Genomic DNA, 25,666 nt, shown 5'->3' with positions numbered 1-25,666 from the left:
CCACTCCCTGAGAAGGTGGATAACTGCTTGGGTTCCAAATCACAGTGTTCTGGTTCACTTTTTGTCTTACCTGCCTGCTCCTTTCCATTCTCCTTTGGAGGTTCCACCTTATCTCCACTATTGGAATGTCCTAGCAATTAGTCTTTCAGTTTTTTCTCTTTTTTATTTCTCCTCAAGCCCTTGGTGATATCATCTATTGTCATCATTTTAAGTAGCATTTTATCCTAATGACTTTTATGTTTATGTCTGCACTCCTGAATTTTCTCCTAGACTCTAGATTCATATTAACTTGCAGAATTAGTGTTTCCGCTTTGATGTCCTACAAACATTTTAAATTTAAAATTCTTAAAACTGAATTTTCAATCACCCCTGACACCCCACCAAAACCATTTCCTCCCATAATCTCTACATTCCATTAATAGAAATCATACCCTCTCTGTTGCCCAAACTGAAAGATTGAGTGGTTCTTGCTGTCTCTTTTTCTTTCCACCTCATTTTTAATTTTCACCAAACCTGTTAATGTGTGCTTCAAAATACAGTCAGAATTCTACCAATTTTTGCCCCTTCCACTGCTACTTCTCTAGCCTAAACCACCAACATTTCTCCTGTAAATTATTGTAAATATTTTTAACTAGTCTTTCTGACTCTGTCCTGGCCACACTTCAATCTGCTCTCCCACACTAGAGTAAGATAATCCTGTTAAAATTTAAGTTATAAAGCAAAAGTACCCTTCAGAGTGTCTCTACTTTATTCAGAGTAGATACCCAAGACTTTATAGTAGTTTATAAGGGAACACAAGAATACCCTTCTCCCTACCATCATCAATCAATCAACACCTTTCTGACTTAATTACCTGCTAATAGACATTTGAGCCAAATCATCTTCTTGCTGTTCTGGGGTCATACCAGGTATGCTGCTGACTCCTTCTTGCTCTGGTGGATTCTCCTTCCCTGCATATCTATGTGGCTTGGCTCTTCCCTCCTCCAGATCTATACTTAAATGGCATTTGAGTTAGTGAGTCCCTTCTTTGCTATCCTATTTAAAAGGGCAATTTGCTCTTTCCTTGTTTTTATTTTCCTTTGCAGCACATACCATCTGACACATGATTTATTTTACCTAAATATTTTGTTATTCTCTATTCCAATCCACTAAAATATGAGCCCATAAAAAAGATATCTGTGTCTGTAAACTTGCGATTGTAAACATTTTGAAGGCACTTTTTTCTTGTTGTTATAGCATTATTTGATTTCTGTTTGTGCAAAGCATACATCTGTACCACATTACTGGATAGTGATTCATTTTTCCTTTTGCAGTTCTATACTTCTTAAAATTAAGAAAAATTTAAATCTTAATATAGAAATGGAATGTATTATTGTATAAATTTGAAACAAATGTGCTTTGTAATTTTTTTTTAAAATAGAGAAAAAGATATTTTGGAAATGATAATTATTTTTTCTGTGAAATACTTTGCTTATATAGTCTGTATTTTTTCATAAAAATCATAGAATCATCCTTGTTGCTTGAAAACCTATATAAAGGTTCCTAGTCTACCTTATACTTAATCCCAGGGCAGTGGAAGCAAAAGAGAATTACTTCTACGTTAGCCTTGAAAGAATTCTTTTAAAAGAATCTCTTTGCGTATTCAAATTACTTATTCTACATCAGCCCATTCCATGCTCTTAAAAACTGTTTTAATTAATGATTTCAAATATAAGACAATTATTACATAGTAGAAGCAAAAAGCACATAATGGCATAATTATTTTTAAAAAGCACTGTGGGTATAATGAAGGTGAAATGGCCTGCTGGTCTCACTGTTCCTCCTGTCCAGTGTGTCACTGGCATTTCACATTCATCATCATTTGTGAAAAGTTAGGTGGTTTGACTTTGCATTGTACAATATAGACTCAGATTTTAAAAGTTGCACCCACTTTGCACAAGTGACATGTTTTGTGGCTCCCAACATAATACAATTGCTTGGAATTCATAAGGATAACACAGAAAATCACAAGGGCAAAGCAATCAGAAACAAAGATTAAGTAATTTTTAGTCCTTCGGTTACTAACAAAGTGCTACAAGTATTATTGTCAGAATAATATATTATTCAAGTGAAATGCAAAAGCAGAAAAAGAACAATAAAAAGATGAATGACAGCTACTTAATATAAATGTAGAAGACATTTTAAGTGAAAATAACCTAAGATTTTTTCTGTATTTATGAAGACTCATTTAAGCAAATGTAGATGAAGAGGAAATAAGACCTCAAAACTATCCTTTATTGTATTATTTTATTCAGTTGTATGCTTCTATGGTATAAAATAAAATATTGTTGAATATTATAAAAATAAAATCATAAGTAAAATGCTTTGCTATTGTTTAGGAACATAAATAATGATTGTAGCTTTGGGGGACATTTTTGTCCCCTATCACGTCCCCTATAACAGATGATGATATTAATATTTATTTTTGATATTAATATTTTAATATTTATTATATTCATATTCATTTCTATCTATTCTTGTGTCTAATTAGATCTGATCAACTGTGCTTGATTGATATTCTTTGATTAACAGTGTCTTATTTTCCTTAATTATAAATACTTATAATAAACTTCTGCTATAGAGGAATATTGTGTTGTTAACTAATAGTCAAAAAATATCCCAAGAAAATTGCTCTACCAAAATAGAAGTCAAAATACTAGACTAAAATAAGTATTGACTAATTCTGCATGAATGTTGCTCATATTATTCCACAATTATAATTATGATTAAATTGATTATAGACTAAGGAACAATCTCAGGATAATATTGAAACATCTAGTATTTTCTAGAACTTGTATACTTTCTTCTAATTAGTCTATAGTTTTACTTAAGTTACAGTAAGTACTGAGTTGCTTTGAAAATCACAAATTGGAATAAAACAGGTATTCAATGCTTATTGCAACCCATTAGTAAAGGAAAAATGATAGGTGCAGAACAATCACAGTAGTCCTACTATATACTCATTACAATTCTGGTCACATATTCCTGTGTGATTATATCACAATACAGGAGAAAAATGCCATATGTAGCTTCAGTATGCTACCCATAGCCTCAAACTATCCATTCTCATTACTGTAGGCAATGAAAATAAAAGGAATAAAAGCTGAGGATGCAATAAAAATGGATAAAAAGATAGAGAGAAAGAAAAAGAAGAGACAGAAAAGGACCTCAGAGTAACAGAGAAATCCCTTACCTGCTGAGAGAAGACAAGGGAGTACTTTTTTCATAGTAGTACTTTTCACAGTAAAAGTCAGCAGACTAAAATAGGAAAGAATAAGTAGACCAATAAAATTAAATGCAAAGTTCAATGAAGTCTGCAAGTTAAAGGGAAAGAAAATAAAAGAAGTGTTTATAACATGAAAAAGTGTTTCCAACAAAGCAATTTTCAAAACATGGAAAACAGTTGCTAAATAAAACTGTCAAACAGACTTTGATAGGCTGAAGAGAAAGATGGCTGACCCCAGACACCAACTACCAGGTCATCTCAGAAAGAACAAAAAGATTTAGAAGAAAAAGAAAAAGAAAAAGAAAAACAAAAACTATCATAGATGATGTTCAATTCTGAGGGAAAAGTGCCAGACAAACCAGAGATTCCGTGGGAAGAAATTGCACAGCAGAATGAGAAGAGGCAAGGTATGAGCAGAGGTCAACCCTGAGAGCCGCAGAAGAGAGCAGACACAGCAGTTTGCGTCTCCCTCCCTCACATCTCTGCACTCAGCAGGCTCCTTAGTGGGTGCAGAGCATTTCTACCCTCACAAGCCCCAAGGCTCCTGCCATCAACCAAGTGAATGGCTTCATGGCAAGCACCAGATTGCCAGGCCCCTTGGAATTATTCTCATCACCACAGATCCAAGCACAGACAGCAGGGACCATATTTCTTCTTCACCCACCTGTGTTCCTTTGCTCTTCCCATGGAGGCTTCAACCCATCAGTCTTCTCTTTCTCTTTCTCATACAAATGTTTCCCAACTCTGGCCAACTGTGGGAGCCATAGGGGCTGGTAGGCCTTGCGGGATCTGCACAACCACAGGGCCCAGACATTCCAGGCAGTCTGCTTTCCAGAGAGAGGGTCAGAGATGACAAGAGTGCTAGCTTTCCTCCATTCTGATTCTTTTCCTCCTCTTCCCCTCCTACACCCATGGCTGCCATAAAAGATGACTGAGCTGGGGCTCTCAGGAACTGCTATTTCCACACTGCTAGTGCATACACCACACTGGGATTCTACAAAGAGGTGGGCCCAAGCCTTTCCTCTTAAAGATATTCAGAGTGTGGTCCAGTGACCACACTCCTGGATATTCATCCTAAGAAAAATAAGTAATTTTATTAAAAAGACACCTTCACTGCATTTATTGCAGCAAAATTCACAATTGCAAAGTCAACCCAAGTACCCATCAATTCATGACTGATGAACAAAATGTGTATGCTGTGGAATAGTACTTAGCCAGAAATAAAGATGAATCAATGACTTCTGAAACAACTTGAATGGAACTGGATACCATTGTCCTAAGTGAACTAACTAAACAATGCAAAAACAAATACCACATGTACTTGCTATTAATTTGGAATTAACTGATGAGCACACATGTGCACAGAGGGAAGCAAAACTCAGTGGCAATCAAGCAGCAGGGAAGGGGTTGGAAGTAATGGTAAAACCTACTTAAGGGGTACAATACATGCTATTTAGGTGATGGACACACTTATAGCTCTGACTCAAGCACAACAAAAGTGATTCATGTTATGAAAAAAACATTTGTACCCTATAGTAATTGATATAAAATATTTCGATAGGTGTTTTGTTATAAAATATAAATGGAAGTATCTCAATATTTTATCAGTTCGAGAAAAAGTGTTAAGTCATCTTAAAAATTACAAAACAAGCTCCAGTCTTCATTGCTTTGGCAGAATTTTGATTGAGAGTAAAAAGTAATAAATCTTAGTTATGACATAAATTGTGTGTCACTTATATGGTCTGTTTTTATCTGTGAATTAATGCTACAAACAATTTTAGAATGTTTTAATTGAAATTTCTGTGATTGTTAACACATTTACTCTGCTTTTTATTTACTGGTTGGTCATTTACATTTATCTTTTTCTAAGCTGTCTCTCAAACTCTTCACCCAATTTTTATCATTAATGTTTTTATCTTTATTTTGTTGATTTATAGAAATTTCTTATAAATTCTTGATACTAGTCTCATGTGAGTTTTACATGCTGAAAATTCAATAACGTGCCTTTCCTTTGTCAACTTTATCTATGTTTAGGTGTTTCTTATAATCAATTTTATCTTACTCTTTGTGCTAACCAAATACTATTTAAGCAAATCATGTCCCTAAGGTTCTATTGTGTTCCTAGTTTTGATGTTATTACCTCTGTAGTTATCTTTTTTATATTTATGTCTTTATTCATCAGAAATCCACTTACACATAGTTTTATTTTCCTCTTTATGTTAACATGGCTTCAATCGAGTATTTGCTACATAGTCTGTCTTTTCTCTATTAAGTGATAGCATTACCTTTATGGTATACAGAGTTCCCAGATATTTTTTTATACCATTAATTCTTCTGTCTATTCCTATAATATTAACATCAAATGTTTACTATGACGTCCCTATAGTTTATTTTACCATCTGCCAGAGCAAGGTTTTCACCACATTTTCTACTTAGCATTTCTTTCAAAATTGACTTAATTATATGAATAGTTTATATTTCCATATTTTCCATAGAATATGTCTAATTCAGAATTTTAGGGTAGACTCTACATATATTTATAGCATTTGATTCGGGTATGATGAATTTAAGTAATATTTCTGGAAAATCAATATTGGAAAAATATCAGATCATCTAGCATAGAAGTAGGAAATATTTTATGTGTTTTTTAAAAGAATTTAATCACAGCTTAGCACCCATAGCTCAGTGGTTAAGGATGCTGGCCACATACACTGGGGCTGATGGGTTTAAACCTGGCCCAAGCCTGCTAAACAACAATGACATCTACAACAACTACTACTACTACAACAACAACAAGTTATATATTGGCTTTCCATTACAATTTTTATTTTCAATTCATTATTGCAGATACAAATACAGACTATTAGTTTTTATAATTTAATCCTTCACAATCTCCCTAAATTTCTTAATATTCCTAATAATTTGCACCTGGATTACTTTGGCTTTCTATGTTGGTCAGTGATCTTTAATATATCTTCCAATAGATTAGTACAACCAAGGAAGGTGTTAAAAAATACTGGGTCTGTGGTACTTAGTGGTAGTGAAGGAGCTAAAATACTCCTAGGTTTGAGAGATTTAGAGTTACTCTTTCTCTACGTTTTGAATTTTTTATCTTTTTTACTCTTGAGTAATCAATTATGTCCTTCCCTTCTTCCTACTCCTCCTGAATCTTTCTCCTTGTGATATAAATCATGCTTAAATTATTCTCTGCTTGCAATAAATGACACACAACAATTTAAAGACCAGGTATTTCATTCATCTACTACCACAGAATCCTCCTCTCCTTCAGACGAAACTTTGTGAAGAAATATGAGGATATTACATATGCACTGTCTTCATGACCGGACTTTCCACTTACTCCTCCAGAAACTAGTACTTGAAATTGCTCTCACTCACGTATCACTGAGACTGGTCTTGCCAAATTCAAAACTGAACTGCATATTGCCAAACATAAGGATTTTCTTTTTTTCTTGGCCACTATGAACATTTGTTACTAAGGATCATAAATACCAGTTTATAATCCCCTTTTTTTTCTGACTTCTGTTACTATTTTATTTTGTATTTTGTTTTAATTTTGGTGATTCCTTCTCAGTCATCATTTTGAATGTTTTCTCTTTGTCTTGGAATACAATATTACTGGTACGTTTGTCACCTGAAGCTATTTTCACTTTAAATATTTTAAATTGATGAATTCATCTCATTTATGGATTTTGTAAGGAATAACAAGTTCATTTGTTCACTGAACATCTTTATTAGAGAACTATTACATGTCAAGCATTATTTCATGCAATAAAAACGGTGAACAAAATCAAGTATAACTTCAGAGAAATTAGATTCTAGCAACTAAATAGATACTAAGAAGAGAAATACTTATTTCTCCACTATAGAAAAAATGAAGCAAGATAAAAGCAATAGTGTATGTCATGGGCATGGAGTATAGTTGGTATTTGATAGATGTTTGTAAGAGAAAAGTTTATTAAATCACATTGATAGTCCAGTTGTCAAATAATGGTTCCTGGTTCTTATGTTACTTCCTGTGCCTTGAACCGCCTTTGTCAATAACTCAGCCTGACATATCATATGCCAAATATCAATATAAAACCAACCTTAGTAATCAACAAAACCACACACTATTTTAAAAATAAGGTAAGCAATATGATGGGTTAAATTTATAAGATCAATGCAAACTCATAACCAGAAAGGAAATATATTTCAAGATCTTTCACTCATAAATGTGCTCCAGTAGCAACACCAGAGGTTAGACTCACAACTCACCTGTGAGCAGATGGCCTCTACTAAAATACTTCATTGTAGACGACTAAGACTTCTTTGAAATTGCCTAATTTTATGCCTTGAAACTTTCTAAAATGGAGGGTTAGAAACAATGCTGTCAAAAATGTTAGAGGAATAGGTGAAAGGATAATAAACCATTTAAAAAGAGGTTGTCACTAGTCAAATTTGTACAATTAAAGAATTTAGAAATAAGATTTGTCCATAATTAATGTATTTAAAATAAACTGAATGAGAAAAACCATCAGTTACTAAGCATATTCAATAGAGTCATTAGATAGAATAAAAAGGAACTATATTAACAGAAGATAGAGTTATAAAGAATATTTGTTTATTTAAAATATGGGATTATTAAATAAGTGACTATTTGTATTCTATTTTTATTAAAATCTGTTTATAACATACAAATATGTACATGTTTTGATCTGTGTAAGCACAATTAAAATATTTTTAATTATATCTTGTCTATTCCATGTTCTACTTAGTTTCTAGGAAACTAAAATTAGCTTCTTACATTTTTTTCATATTTTTATTCATTAAGCAACTATTTAGTAAGGGAATCTTATCTAACAGGTACTCTTCAAGGTACCAGGGATTTAGTGATATACAACGTAATACAAACTATTGATACCAGATTTTTAACACTGGATTTCCAGGCTCTTGGTCTCGACGATTCAATGAATGAGTCATCGGACCGTAGGATGAACAGTAAGTGAGGTTTTATTTACAGCTCATACAAAGAGCCAAACCTCCTTGCAGGGCAGGATGCAAGTGTTACAGCTCTTACAAAGACAGCTCTTACAAAGAGGCTCTTCCTAGAGCAGAATCAGCAGTAGAAGTGTTACAGCTCTTACAAAGAGCCAAGCCTCTTTGCAGAGGAGGATCATCAATAGAAGTGCCACAGCTCTCGCTCTTTCTTCCTCGGAGGTCTGCAATAGTCTGCTGAAGTCTTATTCTTCTGCTCTATCTTCCTGATGATCTGCCCCAGGCTCTCTGCTTGGGGGTTTTGTATAGGTGTAGTCATCCAATGAGCTGAGAGCTTAGCTGTGAGCAGGAGCAGGATTGAAAATGGACCAATCAGGGATGAGCTGGAGGAATCTCTAGTGTTTTCCCCTGATTGGCAGGTCCTCTACTGCCACTCTACTGGAGCCTCTGGTAGGAGAGGAAAGCTCCCCTGCTTGCTCCAGCTTGCTGGTTCCTTTGCCGGCTGCTGCCACCAAGACAGAAGTGGCAGGTCCCTCAGGCCCTGTTTGGCTGAGCTGGCTGGGGTGCCACTTTTCCAGTATCACTTATGACCTTTTTATTCTGATGAGAGAAATCAAATTAGCAAATAAAATAGAAAAATATGTATTATATTGCATAGTGTTAACTGAAGTAAAAATGAATAAAGTAATATAATTAAAGAAGAACATCGAGTCATGAAATACTTTCAAGGGTGAAATTCAAAGGGAAGAACCAGCAGGGGACACCCTTCCACAGCCAATTGTCATGTTCAGAAAACATGACAATGTTTATTCTCTTCATTCCCATGCGTCAGAGATTCCTTTTTCCACTTACAGACATCAAGTATCCAACCCTAAGGTAGCAGCAGTAACTAGTATGAGAAACAAAAGCACCAAGTCAATAAATCAGACCAAAATGGCACCATAAAGGTGCTGGAATTAAATTTAAATTTGAACAGGGAACAGAGCAAGATGGCAGACTAGAGACAACTTCTTACCAGCCTCTTACAGTGAGACAGGGGAGAGATGATTCCAGCAAGCTCTGTTTGGGGCAATGTACCCAGAGGTATCACTCCAGGAGCACAGTGAAACAGCAGGAGACTCCAGGAGTGAACAAGGAATTCTGAAGCTAAAAAATCTCAGCACAGAAGGAAAGTTCCTGGGTACAGGCAGAGGCCGGCAGGCTGGTCCCTCCCTATGAGGACTGGGAACCGGGAGGGACTATCCTGCAAGTTTTTTATTTTGGATTAATATGATCACTATAGCTGCCTTGGACAAGACTGAGGGAGCCAGTGAACTAACTCTAACAGGTGGGGGAGGCCAGGACTGAAGTCTGGGAGGGGCGGAACTGTCCATGGCTTGGCTACACACAGGACACCACAATTGTGGCAAGGCCCTAGAGAGGAACAGGTACGGTCTTTACACAGGGTCCTAGTGGATGGCTGGCTCTGGCGGGCCAGCTGAGCTTGAGCAAGCATCCTTGTGGTGAACTGAACAGTCTCCACATCCCTAAGATGACCACTTTGTTTTCAGGGGACACTGTTTGAAGAGCCTCCTAAGAAAGCTGGTGAGAGTTTCAGGACCTCAGTCTCACACAGAATATGAAGGGACCAGGCTGTGACTGAGGGCAAGTAAGTCAGGAAGACAGGACTGGATTTCCTTTGCAACTAGAGTGGCTTCCTGCCCCCAGCAAAACCAGCGTATGTTCTCTATTGCCTGACGCCAGAGTGCCACCTGATGACTAGGTAATATATTGCAATATATATACAAGTTGGCCATAAAGCTCAGGCAAACTATTTTAAATTGCACATGAACTTTATGACCAACCTGTACACACACACACACATATTCTTTTCATTTTTTGCTACTGCTTATAATTCTTTTCTTTAGTTTTTTTCTTATTTTTGTTTTTGTTGTACTTCTTTTTTGCTTCATTTTGTATGGTTCTACTTTTATTTTTTCATTTTTTCTTTCTTCAATAGCAAAGGCTCCTCATTTTGGGTTATGGTATTTCATCCTGTTTTATTCTCCCTTTCTTCTTTTGTTCTCTCCTTTTTTCTCTTTTTTGGTAGAGATTTTTCTACTTGTCTTATCTTTCCCACATTAATTTCTCATACAATAACTAAAACATTCCCTTTTTCTTCATTTTATATAATCGTATTTTTTTAATTCTCTTTATCTATTTTTATTATTTGTTTTCCTTTATCTGAGGGCTGTGGGTGTCATAGTATTGGTCTGGCTGGATTATTACATGACAGTAGTCTCACTCAAGGAGGCCATGATGCTCAGGACCTGGGGTGTCCTTCTAACTTGTCCTTTGGAAAGAAAGTATTGGTAGGTCCCCACTGTGACATATTGCTGATTTTTCCTATATTTGGAAGAGGTGGGGTCTTGCTTTTGCATAGGCTAGTAAGGAGATTCTGACCACAAGGGAACCTCCCAGCCCAGTTCTCCAAAGTCATAAATGTGTGGGGCGCATCAAAGGGCACTCAGCTGAGCACCGCCATTTCTCCTGCTACTCTCTTTCTCCTTTTTGGTCTTTCTCATTCCTTTTCTTCATTTCTTCCCTTTCAACCCCTCTTCCTATTTTTTTTCTTTTTTCTTTTTCTTTATCTTGACATTCACAGAATCAGGTAATATTGAAAGAGAACAATTTAATAGGTGGTAGGATTGATTAGCTTGACAACATTTTATTTTGGACAGACTCAATTTGAAGTCTTTTTAAAATTATTATTATTTTAAATAACAGATAAAATTTTACGTATTTATTGTGTACTATATGACTTTTTAGCATATATATATTGCACGAACACTAAATCTACCTAATTAACATACACATTACCTTACATCATACTACTATTACAATAAAGTATCCTCCTATCTAGTGTCAATCATCTCTCTCCTTAGAAACTATGCATATGCAATTATTTATCTTTTATTTATTATCTACTATCTGTTTTGGCAAATACTCAACTCCCTTCCGTGCTGTCAACCAAATTATATAAAGTATGTCTACTACTTAAGATATTTTCATGTCTTAATTCCTCCTTACAATCAAATTTCCAGAAAATATATTTACGTAATTGTTTTCTCCATATCTTTTCTTCCTATTTATTCCAAAATTAACCATAATTTCCTTTTCTCCTTATTATTTCATTATAAAATTATTACCAAGGACACAAAAATCTCTATATCATTCAAATGATACATTTCAATTCTAACCATATTTGACATCTCAGTAGCATGTGAGAGTGTTTTTTACCATTTCTTCTAAAACACTTTTTTTTTTTTTAGTGCATTCTCTCTGCACTTCCATTTTTAGTCTCTATAAAAATGAACACTCTTAGCCCTAGGCCTTTTTATTTCTCATCCAATATTTTCCAACCATTAGCCCTAATAGTTTGACTATATGCTACATAAAAATCAGCTACATTCAATTTGAAAATTATTTATACATTTATATATCCAGCCCAGACATTATTTGGATTTTCAAATTAGTATATTCAGTTACATACTTGAAATTTTCCCCACTAATTTTCATGTAACCATTTATTTAATATAACTACAAATCTTAACTCTAACTTTTTAAAATGCTAAGAGAGTGAAAGTTTTCTCCTCACAAAATAATAACTATGTGAGGCAGTGATCCCAGGAAAAGAGATAACTATAATCAGAAAATGAAACTAGACTCCTATCTTCCATTGTGCTTAAAAATCAAATCAAAATGGATTAAAGACTTAAATTTAAGATTTGATGTTGTGACGCTATTAGAAGAAAACTTTGGGGTAGTGCTTCAAGATATTGGTCTGGTTAAGCATTTTTTTTTTTTTTTTTTTTTTTTTTTTTTGAGACAGAGCCTCAAGCTGTCCCCCTGGGTAGAGTGCCATGGCATTACAGCTCACAGCAACCTCCAACTCCTGGGCTTAAGCGAGTCTCTGACCTCCACCTCCCAAGTAGCTGGGATCACAGGCGCCCGCCACAACGCCCGGCTATTTTTTGGTTGCAGCCGTCATTGTTGTTTGGCAGGTCCGGGCTGGGGATTCGAACCCGCCACCTTAGGTGTACGTGGCTGGCGCCTTAGCCAGTTGAGCTATAGGCGCTGAGCCGGTCAAGCATTTTTCATATAAGACTTTCAAAGCAAAAATGGACAATTGGAATTATGTCATGTATGGGTGTTAGCTAAGGAGATAGTGTAGCTTGGACAAAAGGATTCTAGAGGGCCTGTTGGGCAAAACCAGGTTCCCCATCCCCAATGATAGTTTGGTGGTTTAAATGGAATGCTTAGCACCTGGGATCATTTATTGAAAACACTGTTATTTCTCCATTGTACATTTTGACTGCTTTGTCAAGGATGAGTTGGTTGAAAATGGGTAGATTAATATCTGGGATCTACATTCTGTTCTATTGGTTTATGTATCTGTTTGCAAGCTCTTATTTAGTTTATTAATGTTTGAGGTTTTCTATTTCTTTGTGGTTCAATCCCCATCTGTGCTTATGTCCATAAATTTATCCATTTCTTCAACGTTTCCCAATTTGCTCGTGTGAAATTGTTAATAATTATTTCAAATTATTCTTTGTATTTCCAAAGTCTCAATTAATATGTCTCTCTTTTATTTTCTGAAATTATTTACTTGGGTCCACACTCTCTTTTACTTAGTCTAGCTAAACATTTGATGTTTTTGCTTACTTTTTAAAGTAATCAGACTATTGTTCCATTGATATTCTAGTTTTATTCTTGATTTTATCTCTGATCTGATCTTTATCATTTCTTTCCTTTGTTTAATTTTGAATTTGGTTTCTTCTTGCTTTTCTATTTCATTTAGGTGTATCATTAATATGTTTATTTTCATTCTCTTTACAGTTTTGGCATAGGTGTTTATTGCTATAAACTTTCTTTTTGTATTGATTTTATCAATATTCATGAGTTTTGAACATTTATTTCCATTTTCATTGGGTTCAAGAATTTTATTTTTAGTTTCTTTCTTAATTTTTTCATCAACTCTTTTATCATTAAGGAGTGTGTTATTTAATTGCCATATGTTTGCGTATTTTTAAGGTTTTCCTTGTTTTATTTCTAGTTTTGGTCAGAAAAGATCCTTGATATGATTTCTAATTTTTTAAATCTTTATGGACCTGCTTTATGGCCTACAATGTAGTCTATTCTGGAAAATGAATCACGTGTTGATGAAAATAAGGTGCATACTGCAGTATTTGGTTAAATACTCATCCAATATTTAGTGTATAGCTTAACTCCACTGTTTCTTTCTTAATTTTTTTCCATATGATCTGCCCATTACTTAGAGATTACAACTTATATCAGATCACATATAAAACAAACAACCTCCCCTCAAAAAAAGTCTGCACTTTAACTTCATTCCCCCACATTTTGACTTTTAGTTGTCTCAATTTACTTATTTGTATGTTATCTATCCCTTAAGAATTGATTTTTCTACCATCTGTTTAAAATTTTTTTCCCTTTCTGCAGCCCCAGCACTGTCTCATCCTCATACTTAAGCTCTGAGTTGTTGGTAGTATATATCTTGGTGCTGTATATTTGGTTTTGGTTTCCTAGGGAGGAGGTAGTGAAGACAGATTGCCTCTATACTGTCATTTTGGACAATCAATATATTATTGTTAATAATTTGGGGTTTATAAATTTTGACTCCTGTGCCAATGATACATTTTTATATCTTTGATATTTTTAGGCAAATAGTCACCGTAATCCTAGTAAATAAATTATATGTCAAATCAAATGTTATTAGGAATATCAATATTTAAGCTAAGAACTCTAAAACATTATTCTGTTGAAACTGGTTAAAGTCAATAACAAATCTTTTATTTCTGAAAGTTTTTCTTATCTGGCATATAATGAAAATATATTTTTCTGTGGTTTGCTAAGATCTTAAAATAAAATGAGAATACATATCTTATTGTTAGTCAATAGAGGAAGTTTCTCTTGTACCCTTAAACCCATAACTTTATTAATCATTCTAAGGCTTTCGTCAAAAGGAGTGTGTGATTTAAGATGCACTTATACCATGGATATCTGAAATCTATTTTCAGTTCTCCACCTAGCTTGTGTTTAGTGACTTAGGAAGTGTGTATGTCCTAATTACAGAGTATTCTAAGGATAAAAGCTCATGTTATAGTAACCTAGCAGTGACTGAATAAAATTCCCGTTGACCCAAAGGGAATTTCTGGTGATGGTAAACAACACTGTTGGTTTCAGATGTATTACTTATTGCAACATGTGGACTAATCACAATTCTTAATAAACTGTACCTGGAGAATAATATCTACTCCTTTTCTTCACTTATTATATTTTTGTCTTTATGGCTAACCTATATATATGTATACATGCACTCACAAATGGTGCCAAAAAACATATCCATATTAAAAAAAAGTGTTAAAATTGCAACACTCAAGTCACCCTTGACTTCTACAATTATAAGAAGTACTCAAATACAACATGTATTCATCTTTCATAATTTGTATAATTTGAACATTATAATTTTAATACAAGATTTTTCTTTCTCAAAATGTATATACATATTTTTGGTATCTTCTGTATATATAATATAAAATATATACATATATACATATGTGTATATGTGTATGTAAATATAGATATAGATATATACATATAGATGTAGATATAGATATAGGTATATACATATCTAATATACCACAAAAGCTTCATGACTTTTGTCATGAAGGCAAAGATTTTAACTGGCCAATATAGAAATAAAAGTAGGAAGTAGGGTATTTGAAATAGTACTTCCAAAACGTATAGATCAAGGGTTTTCCAGTTTAAAAGTAAATATTATCAGAATGGCAGCTCCTAAATGTACTTGATTCTTTTCATTTTCTTTGAAGACAAGTGTTCAATTGAATTGCCACTAATAAGTGTTAGAAAGAATGACCTTTGGAACTCTGTGACTACATAGTGAGTGTGAAGAATGTAAATTTTATAAAATAATTAATAATTAGTGGGGAAGAAAGAATGCTGGAAAATTGTTCTACATTGTGGTAAATCTATTTTATTGCTACAACATGCTTACTTCTTGTAATAAAAAGATTTTACATTACTGTGCTTCTTGAGGTATATTCCTAAGTATTTCATTTTCCCTTGAAGCTAATATGAAAAGAATTGAAACAATTAAAGCAAAAACCAAACAAACCAAAAAATAATCTAAAAACAAACAGGCACAACAACAAAAAAGGTAAGAAAAATACTAAGTAAAAACTTAGGAAAAGCAGCAAAAAATTAAAGATATATGTATAACTATATAGAAATAATAACATATGTGTATATATATGTGTGTGTGTGTGTGTGTGTGTATGTATAGCAGTTTCTTACTTAGACACTGTGTGGTTTTGTGGTATAAGGAGATGGAGGATACATGTTGCTTCCATGTGTATAAGATGGGGCTGGAAGCCACTGTCTAGTTGCAGAGGAGGTCAAGTTCTATCTTCCTGACTTAGCTGTCCTCAATCAGGGCCTGGTTTCTTCATCAGCATTCAGTTCCTGTGAGACTGGAGTCCTGTAGCTTCACCAGCTTTTTTAGGAGGCTCTTCAAACAGCATCCCCTGACAACAAAGCCATCTTCCCTCAGGTGCAGGGGATTCTCAGTTCACCCCAAGGATAGTTGCACAAGGTCAGTAGGTGGGCCAGAACCTGCTGTGCAGTAGGATGCTGCAGACCATTTCTCCCACATGGTCTTCCCACAATGGCAGAGTGTGCCCAGGTAGTAGCCAAGTTGATGTGAGATTGACCCCACCGAGTATTCAATCTTATCCACTGGATGCTACTTGAATCCACTCTCTCTTTTTAGCCTTCCAAGACAGCTCCAGTTAGCAGTGCAGCCCAAAACAAACAAACAAACAAACAACAACAACAACAACAACAAAACTACAGGACAACCCTTTCCTGTCCCCATTCTTCTGTGGACAGGCTGGCCAACTGGCTGGTGCTGAATTTCCTTAGCTTCAGACCTCCCTGCTGGCTCTTAGAATCTACCACTGCTTCATTTGCTCCCATAGTGATGTCCATAGGTAGATTTCCACAGCCAGAAGTGGCTTTAGTTTTCTTTCCTCTCCCCTGCTACAAGTGGCTAATACAGAGAAATTTCTATCCTGTCATCTTGCTCCACCAGGAAGACCTTCTTTCTTCTGCTCACCTGAAAGTGACTGAGCAATGTTGGCGTCAATGCAGAAATAGAAAATGGTACCTCTTAATTTCATGCCATTCTTTGTTTTTGGCACCTAGAGCAGCAACACTCTTGTCCCTTTAAGACAGAAAACATTCTGTCTTAAAATGAATTTATCATATGCTTTCTCTTCACACTGAGGCTCCAGCCCAGTCACAGGATGTAGTTGGGAGCCATTGCTGCCTCACTAACTCTACACTCTTTAGTTCCCTCACTTTCCTCTTTGTGGTTCACAAACGTACTCACTATTAAGCATATCACAAGAGTTTAACTATAGCAAAAGGATCTATGGATAACAAACACCTCGAAAAAATGCTTGGGCATGAGGTATAATTTAATTCAACTAGCAAGGTTAGAGCAAGATAAAGTAACAGCATGACTATATATTTAGTCCTTCTTTTAGACAAGGGTCAAGCAGTAGTTAATGAGAAATTATGAATAAAGTGTGGGTTTTTTTCCCAGATTTTGTTCACTTTGTTTTAAGTTACTAATGAGTTGACAGTGATACATTTGAATATACTGAATATGGCTTTGTTAATACATTCTTTCAGTGGTATCTAAAAGGTAATATGAAGTTGAATAAATGTGTTTTCTGTTTGTTATTAAGCAGTAGACTAATAGAAGCAGGAGAGAGTTGGCCTTGCCTGTTATATTTTATATATAAGAAAAACCAAATTCTATATTGAAGAAGCATGTTTATCATGACTATGTCACCGCTCTCAACAGTTATCTATTGTTTCCTATGACCGTGACTACTTTAGGTTTTTCGAAATCATGTTAATTAAATTAGAAACAAATTTGTAGTGTTAGTACAAATTAATACAAGGTTATGTTTACATGAAGGGCAGACATTATGGTATATGAAGAAACTGGCCTACATGGAGAGTCTCGGAAGTCATCAGTGTCTCAGACATATGCAATTGTGACCACACAGGAAGCTTTGGAAAAATAAATCAAAACAATTATATAGTTTCTCTTTAGTCTCTATTACCCAAAGTCTAAAAGTACTCAGTATAAATTACATAGAATAATCTGTCTCTAATGTCATGAAAGTACAAACTCTTAGATGGAAAAGCAATCAAATACAGCATCTAAATTACACAGTGTTCAAGCACAGGCTCTTGAGTCACGCTGCTTGGCTTTACGTCCTATCCCTGCACTTTCTAGCTCTGCGACAGAAAGAAATGCGCTTCCTCACTCCTTGTGTCATTTGCAATATAGAAAGGAAAAAAGTGCATATATTTATAGATTTGTGTAGTGGAGTGAGTTCATTAAACTGAAATGTATAGAGTAGTGGTCTGGCACATAGCGAGCACCCACAAACTTAGTTCTATTATCTGAGAACTTCATTATATATACGAGGAAAATGAGGCCAAGAAATGTAAAATCATATATGTGTGTGTATAAATGTGTGTGTGTGTGTGTGTGTGTGTGTGTAGAATGATTGAGTTGTGATGCTATTCCTGAAGGGAAATGGCTTGCTTTTACTTTCTTCATAATTTCCCATACCCCTCCTTTATTTTCTTAAACATTCTTTCACAGCATAAGATAGCAAGCTAAAAGAGATCTTTGCTCAGCTGCTTTAATGTTATGTGGCTAGGGTCTTATTTAGCATTTCCTTTGAATACTGGTAACGGTAATGTGAAAGAGAAAATGTGTCACTCCAGCCCCTTGTCCCCTCCCCTTCAAGGTTCAGTTCACATCTTGCCATACCAAAACTAAAATATCAAAATATCACTAGCCTATTGAACTTAAAAAAAAAAAACATATTGTACAGCAAGCATTAAGGACTTTTTATATGTAGAAAATAAAATACGTGGGTGGTACATCTGACTTGTCTGTTTAGTCCTGTTGACTCTATTTTCTTTTCTCAGACGCTGTAGGGTGTAGTTGAATAGTAACTTCAAACACTGAAGTTATTTCAGTTCAGCGTTGAATGTCATGTCTGCAATATAAATGCTCACTTGTGATTTTCAACAAAATAGTTGGTAGTAGTGAACTTTATGAATTTCCTTTCAAGGCTATTTTTTATGAGCCACTGTTATAATTTCAGTTTTGACTCATCTTTGAGTAATTACTCTATTCCTCAATAACTGAATCATTAAACATGTTTAAATAAATACACAAATTGAACTTTTGATTTTTAAAACAGTTCTATCCAAGTTTTTCTACTTACCGACTTAAAATGTACGTAATGCTTGCTAATTCCAGGTAGATATTACACATTTTGCAAGTGCATTATCTTCTGTTTGTGGCTACACGTCCATTAAATTTTAATATTTCATTTCCTTAGGAAATATTCCTTGCTTATGACCTTTTGTTTTGTAAGATTCTGAAACCCTCAAAGTATTTTTAGCTCTCTTTTAGAAGTGGTATCTATTTTAGTTTTATTACTCATTTTTTTAAGTGAGAGTAACAAAGCAGGAAAAATACGCTTCCCCAGCTGATTACAATTAAAATGGGAAAAACAAGATTTGGTTCAGATGTTTGGATCAGAACACTGGATTTAATTTTGAGGAGCTTTTCCATGTCAAGTCTGGTGGCCATTCTGGTCCTTTGGAAGGAAGAAGGTGGAGGCACTTGTATTTTCATAATATTAGTATTCAAATTATAATATAGCTCCCTTCATGTTCGCATGCTTACTACGAGTTCCTGAATTCATAAAACTACACATAATTTCTTCTGAGCTCAACAGTATGTGACAACCTAGAAAGAGGAATTCCTTCTCGGGGTGATTATCTAATCAGAATCTTGTATTACTCTGACAAAATCATACTTCAAAGTAAATGCCACCTCGTGAAGTGGTAGCTGAGTTGCACCACCTGTCTTGTAGAAATACGTCCTTTTTAATGTGTGATGCTATGCTGTCCATTTGAAGCATTTATTGACAAAATTATTCTGTGGCCAGTCTATTGAAAATAGCTGAATAACCACATTATAGATTACTGTTTTGCACTATGTAGAATATTCATTAAAAGAAGAATATTTTGTTCTGTAGTACCAAAATCTAACTATTTCTATGGAATTTCTTACATTTATCTGACTGAATTATTATAAAGATTCTTCAGGAGTCAGGACGGTTGAGTAGAAGTAGCTTTCACCAGTGGCTTCTGTCTGGGGGGAGAGATACTGGCCTGAAGTCAACTCAGAGAAGCCAAAGATGAGGATCTGAGAACAGAGAAAAGAAAGCGAGGTGCACGTTAGCCCTGCTGAAACAAGTGGTGGGGCCAAGAAAGAGGAAGAAAGACAGCAAAGATCAGGTACCAAGCCCATTGCCAAGAGGACAGGAGACGCCTCCCCCAAATAGGAGGTCTATGGCACCTCTGAGCCTAAGCACCATTCTGCTTGGCACAAAAGTGAACAAATATTTTCTCCTCAATATCAAGCACACAGTGCACCCTTCCCCCTTTCTACCTGAAGGACTTCCCCCTGCAGAGGACAGTTTGGTGAGTTCACTGAGAGGCCCAGGCATTGTGTGGGCTGCTGAGCTGCAGCAGAAATAATGGTGCTGCAGTCCTAACTTCAGCAGGGAGAGATGTGAACTTTCCTGACCCACTTTCACACTAGGAAAGACCCTTATCCACCCCATTGAGAATTCTCAGACAGATTTGCCCACGGATTTCTGTTTATTGGCTGCTGGGAGACCCAATGCACTTGTTTGGGTCCCAGCTGCCCGAGCAAATCTGATGGTCATTCTTAGACAGAGGGAGTAGTCCCCTGATGCTTGTTCTCCTAGAGCAGCTGCATGGGGCTGCAGCTTCACCGCTTGTCTGTCTTTGTTTGAGTGGTGGTGGCATTGCAACAGTGAGGGCACAATTCAGTGGGTCTGAGTGTGGATTCCCCTCCTCCAGCTATCCCTGCTGGGGGTGGGGCCAGGGTGTTTGCATCTTGCCAGGCAAAGATTCTAGCAAAATATTACAACTCCTTAAGTAGTTGGCAGACTGACATCAAAACAGAGCCAGGCTGTGATAGCTCACCAAACTGGCCCAAAGAATCTATGGCTTAAAAGTATTTTATTTCCTATTTCCTCTTCACTCTTCTCTTAATAATGTAAAATGCAAATATTGAAATAATTACATGGATTCAAGTATTTGCAGTAAACACAAATTAGAATTCTTTTAATGAAGGTGTTGGAATGCCTACTTCAGCCATTTGTCACATTAGTACTTAATAACATTGTTCAGCAATATTAACAATGCAATATACTAATGATGTGGAAATAATAATGATTTATCATCTTAAAAATATAAATTACTGGGTGGCACCTGTGTCTCAAAGGAGTAGGGTGCTGGCCCCATATACTGGAGGTGGCAAGTTCAAACCCAACCCAAGTCAAAAACTGCAAAAAAAAAAAATATATATATATATATATTCCTCAAAACAAAATATAAGAACAAGGAAGAACTATAAATTGAAAAGTATAGTGCTAAGGAAGCATTTGGAGGAAAATTCTCCAAGAGAAAAAGTTCAGCCACTCCTTGTAACAAGGATAAAAAAAAAATATTTCAAGACTAAAACTACTGGATGAAATTCCAGTGAAGGCCTTTGTATCAGGATAAGGTGGTATCAGCATCAAGTATATTTGTGGTAACAAAGGACTAAATTTCTACTTTGGAGGATGAACTAGTTACATGTAAGTGTATTAAAAGTTAACAAGATCGCTGATCTGTACAACATGTGTTGGCTAAATATTCTACTGGGCTTCATTAAGACATGAGCTGATTTAAGTAAAGAGAATTGAACTAGAATTCCTCTTCAGGAAAAAACAAAAACAAAAAAACAAACCAAAAAAAGCCCCCATTGAAAATGGAGACCACTATATTACATTATCAAGGAGAAAGGGTAACAAGAAAGTCAGAGAGCTTCTGCATCAAAGGATGTTTGCTAGTGCAGAATTTAAGCCACATGACTAAAGCCCACTTTATCCTTGTTTGAAAAAAATGTATACTTTAAGATAAATTAAGGTAATAACAATTTTTTCTTAACTATAAACATCTTTTTTTTGCTAAAGGTAATGTTTTTTAAGTGTTGAATGTTACAATTTTCTTTCTTTTTTCCCCCTTTTCTGTCTCCTTGAGCATAATCTCCCAAAGACTCCCAAAGATTCTAGATTTGTTCACACTGATGCTAAATACCTGAAATAATGTGGTGGATGTAGTATGTCTCATTTTTTAATTTTTTTTTATTGTTGGGAATTCATTGGGAGTGAAAGAAACCAGGTGACACAGACTGCATTTGTTAGGTGAAGTGTCTTTCTGTAAGCCGCAGATTATAAAGAATTATGATCTTCTATTGCACCATCTTTTCTATGATTTCAGAATAATGTGAGGCTACGTATAATTAGGTAACGTAGTTTGCATTGTTAGGTGAAAGTCCAAGTTATAGGTGTGTCTTTTATCCAGGAGGGGTGCCATATACCTGTGCCATATACCCGTGCACTGTACACACTGGGAGGGGGTCCTGCAAACCCCTTCCACTTATCTGCTCGTATCCGGATGAGTTTTTCTCTTCAGTTTCATTTTAGTACTGAGTAGATGTGATGGCTGTTTTTCCATGTTTGAATATTTTGCATAGGAAGATGTTCTCCAAGTCTGACCAAGTTGTTTAAAAGATGAAAATTCTCCAATTTTTTAATTGCTGAGCAATATTTCTTGGTACATATGTACTACAGTTATTAATCCATTCATGGGCTGAAAGGCACTGTGTTATTTCACATCCTTGCAATTTTTAGCTGAGCTGCTATAAACGAACTTTCCAGTATCAATGTCCTTGTGGTAAAATGTACTTTTTCTTTTGGGTCAATACCTAGTAATGGAATTGCAGTGTCAGGTGGTAGCTCTACCTGCAGTTCACTGAGAAATCTCCATACTTCTTTCTATAGAGGCTGTATTGGTTTGCAATCCCAGTAACAGGGCATTAAGTGTTCCCTCCAGAGCCATGGCAGCACCTGTTGCTTTGGGACCTTGTGATGTGAACCATTCCCACTGGATTTTGGCAATATCTCAAAGGGGCTTTAATTTGCATTTATCTGATAGTTAGGGATGATGAGCATTTGGGGTTTCATTTTATATCCATTATTCCGCCCCTGTCTCTTGCCTAGTTTTAACAGGATCGTTTGATCTTTTTTTGTTGTTTTTTTGATAACCCTTCATCAGATTCACAGGATGCGCATGTCTTCTCCCATTCTGCAGGTTGTCTCTTTCCTTTGCTGCTTGTGTCCTTAGCTGTGAAGAAATCATTTTACTTCTGTTTGCTGCTGCTGCAGTTGCCAGTGAGGTTTTCTTCATAAATTCTTTTCTGAGGCCAATACGATTAAGAGTTTTTCCCCACCCTCTCTTCTAGAATTTTCATAGTTTTATGTCTTATACTTAAATCTTTTGTCCATCATGAGTTAATTTTGCTAAGTGATGAGAGGTATGGGTTCAGATTCACGCTCTCAGGTGTTGCTAACCTGCTGTCCTGACACCTTTATTTAAATCGGAATTATTTCCCCCAATGTATGCTTTTGTTTGCTTTGTCAAAGCTCAGAAGGTGAAATGAGGGTGGTTTCATGTCTAGATTTTCTATTCCACTCCATAGATCTTTATCTCTATTTTTAGGCCAATATCATGCTATTTTTATCACTGTAGACTTGTAACTTATATAACTTGTAGTATAACCTGAAGTCTGGTAAAATTATGCATCTGGGTTTATTCTTATTTTGTAAAATTGTATTGGCTATTCATTTCTTTTTTTTCCCCTGGCTTTCTGTGAAATGTAAAACTACACTATCACTTTGTGCCTTCACAACACTGTTTCTGAGTTGGACAATCCAGAGGTGGTGGCTGGTCCTTCTCCCCAACCTTCCCAAGAAAGGCTGGTGAGCAGATGCCTGTAGGCCGCCATTTTTGGAGCACTCTCTATGATACTACTTTAAAAACATCTATTAAACAGATACAATATTGAGACCAACATTGCCTGTCCACTCCATGTGACTTGAAAACCTTACTTTTCTGTGCTTTTCTCCTGTCACGTAATGCTGGCTAAAACTCTGGTCTCTCCTTCAACCTCCCTTATTCCTAATAAACCATCCACATATAACCACAGAAAGCATGTGAATCCTGTGAATCCCATCCAAGACTGAAATCCACAATTCAATTTTCTGATACTTCCAATCTTCTCTCCTTGAATGTCATTGTATTTTCTCTCCCTTTTTAAAGTAATTATTTAACTTATTAATACTCAGTAACACACTATGACAGGGCTGGGGGTAAAAGGTGGAGCAGATAGAACCTTCCTCAATTGCTTTAGCACACTATAGACATATAAATAAATGTTAGGCAATGTTAGAGGATGACAACAGGTGCCGTTTTTAAAACGGTTGTCAGTAAGGGCCCCTGTGAAGAGGTGAACTGAAGAAAGAGAGGATGTGAGTCCTGTGCAAATCTCGGGAAAATGTTCTCTAGGATGAAGGAGAAACCAGGCCAAATGCTCTTTGAACATAACACATCTAAGAGAAATCTCTTGATTTTTCTCTCCCTAGACCCATCCATTCTTCTGTTCACACACAATAAACAGCAGTTCCCTGTTATGCGGCAATGTTGGGAGAGCCTACATTATTTGGTTATTTTAAAGATTAAATAAATTTATGTAAAATTTAATTAGCACAGTGATATTCAAATAGGGGTGAATGTCTATTAAACAAGAGCTGCCTTTGCTATTATTATTATCATTCAGTATCTGTTTGTGGGCTTCTAATTTTGATGTTCTTCCTATTTGGCAGAAATTTCCAAACACTTAAAATCTGTTATTTGCATAGCCTCTGTTGTGATATATTTAGTGTTTTTTGTGTATCACTATTTTTATTTTTGCTATTAATTTTTGGGTTGACTTGCTTTGGTTAAGTATTACAGCGTTTATGATTTTATGGTACACATATGTGCATGAGCAAAAACACACGTTTATTCTAGATTTCTTTGTTCTCTGATTTTAAATCAATTTTTGTAAGTGATATTTGGATCACTAAAAAAAGTCTTGTGATCCCTATTTGTAAATCAATGTTTAAAAATCAATTTAACTGTCATTGTTCTATGGTTTCAAACATCATGCAGTAGTACTCTATCAGATATAGGATGCCATGTGTTAAATTCCCATCCTTTATCCGTATTTCTTAATGTCTCTAATATTTGCATTTTTTGCTTCATGCTATATTTCTTCTTATACAAGGATTTACTGATTTAACTTTTTTATTATAAAATTAACCTACCCATCCCCTGATTATTACTTCCTCAAATTATGCTTTTCTGATATTAGCTTTGACAAAATAATAGGTACTTTTACTTTCTTGGTGTCGTTTTTCTCTGTTAATGGTAAAATTTATATTTAACTTTGTCTTCAATCAAAAAATCTTGAATGCGTTTTTCTTATTGATTTGCTTGTGTTCTTTGTAGATTCTGGTTATTAACCTTTTGTCAGATGTATAGCTTGTGACTATATTTTCCCAATCTGTACATTTACTTTGTTGATTATTCCCTTCCCTGTGCAGAATGTTCTTAATTTAACCAAGTCTCATTTATTTGTTTTTATTGTTGCTGTGCTTACCAGTGGGGTCTTTTTCATAAATTCTCTTCACAGGCTAATATCTAGGAGAGTTTTTCCAAAATTTTCTTCGGAAATTTAATAACTTCATGTTTTATTTTTACATCTTTGTCTATCTTGAATTAATTTTTGTGAATGGTGAGAGATATGGATAATGTTTTGTTCTCCTGCATGTGGCTATCAAATTTTCCCAGCATCAATTATTGAGTAGGGCTTCTTTTACCCAGTGCATCTTGTTGTCTGCTCTGTAAAAGATCAGTTGACTGCATGTGGATGGTTTTATACCTAAGATCTTTGTTATGTTCCATTGGTCAATGTCTCTATATTTGTGCCAATACCATGCTGTTGTGGTTACTATAGACTTCTAATATGGCTTGAAATCTGGTTGTGTGAGAACTTTCATATTTGTTCTTTTTGGCTATTAGGGCTCTTTTCTGGTTCCAAACAAGGCATAGAATTATTTTTCCTAGATCTTTGAAATATGATTTTGGTATTTTGATGAGTATTGCATTGAATCTGTGAATCACTTTGGGTAGTACGAAGGTTTTAAATATGTTGATTCTACCAATCTATGAGCATGGTAAGTTTCCCCATTTGTTTCT

Source organism: Otolemur garnettii, unplaced genomic scaffold (genome assembly GCF_000181295.1).
Source record: "Otolemur garnettii isolate 467f Iridium unplaced genomic scaffold, OtoGar3 scaffold00129, whole genome shotgun sequence".
Taxonomy (NCBI): domain Eukaryota; kingdom Metazoa; phylum Chordata; class Mammalia; order Primates; family Galagidae; genus Otolemur; species Otolemur garnettii.
Note: the sequence above shows the minus strand (reverse complement) of the source record.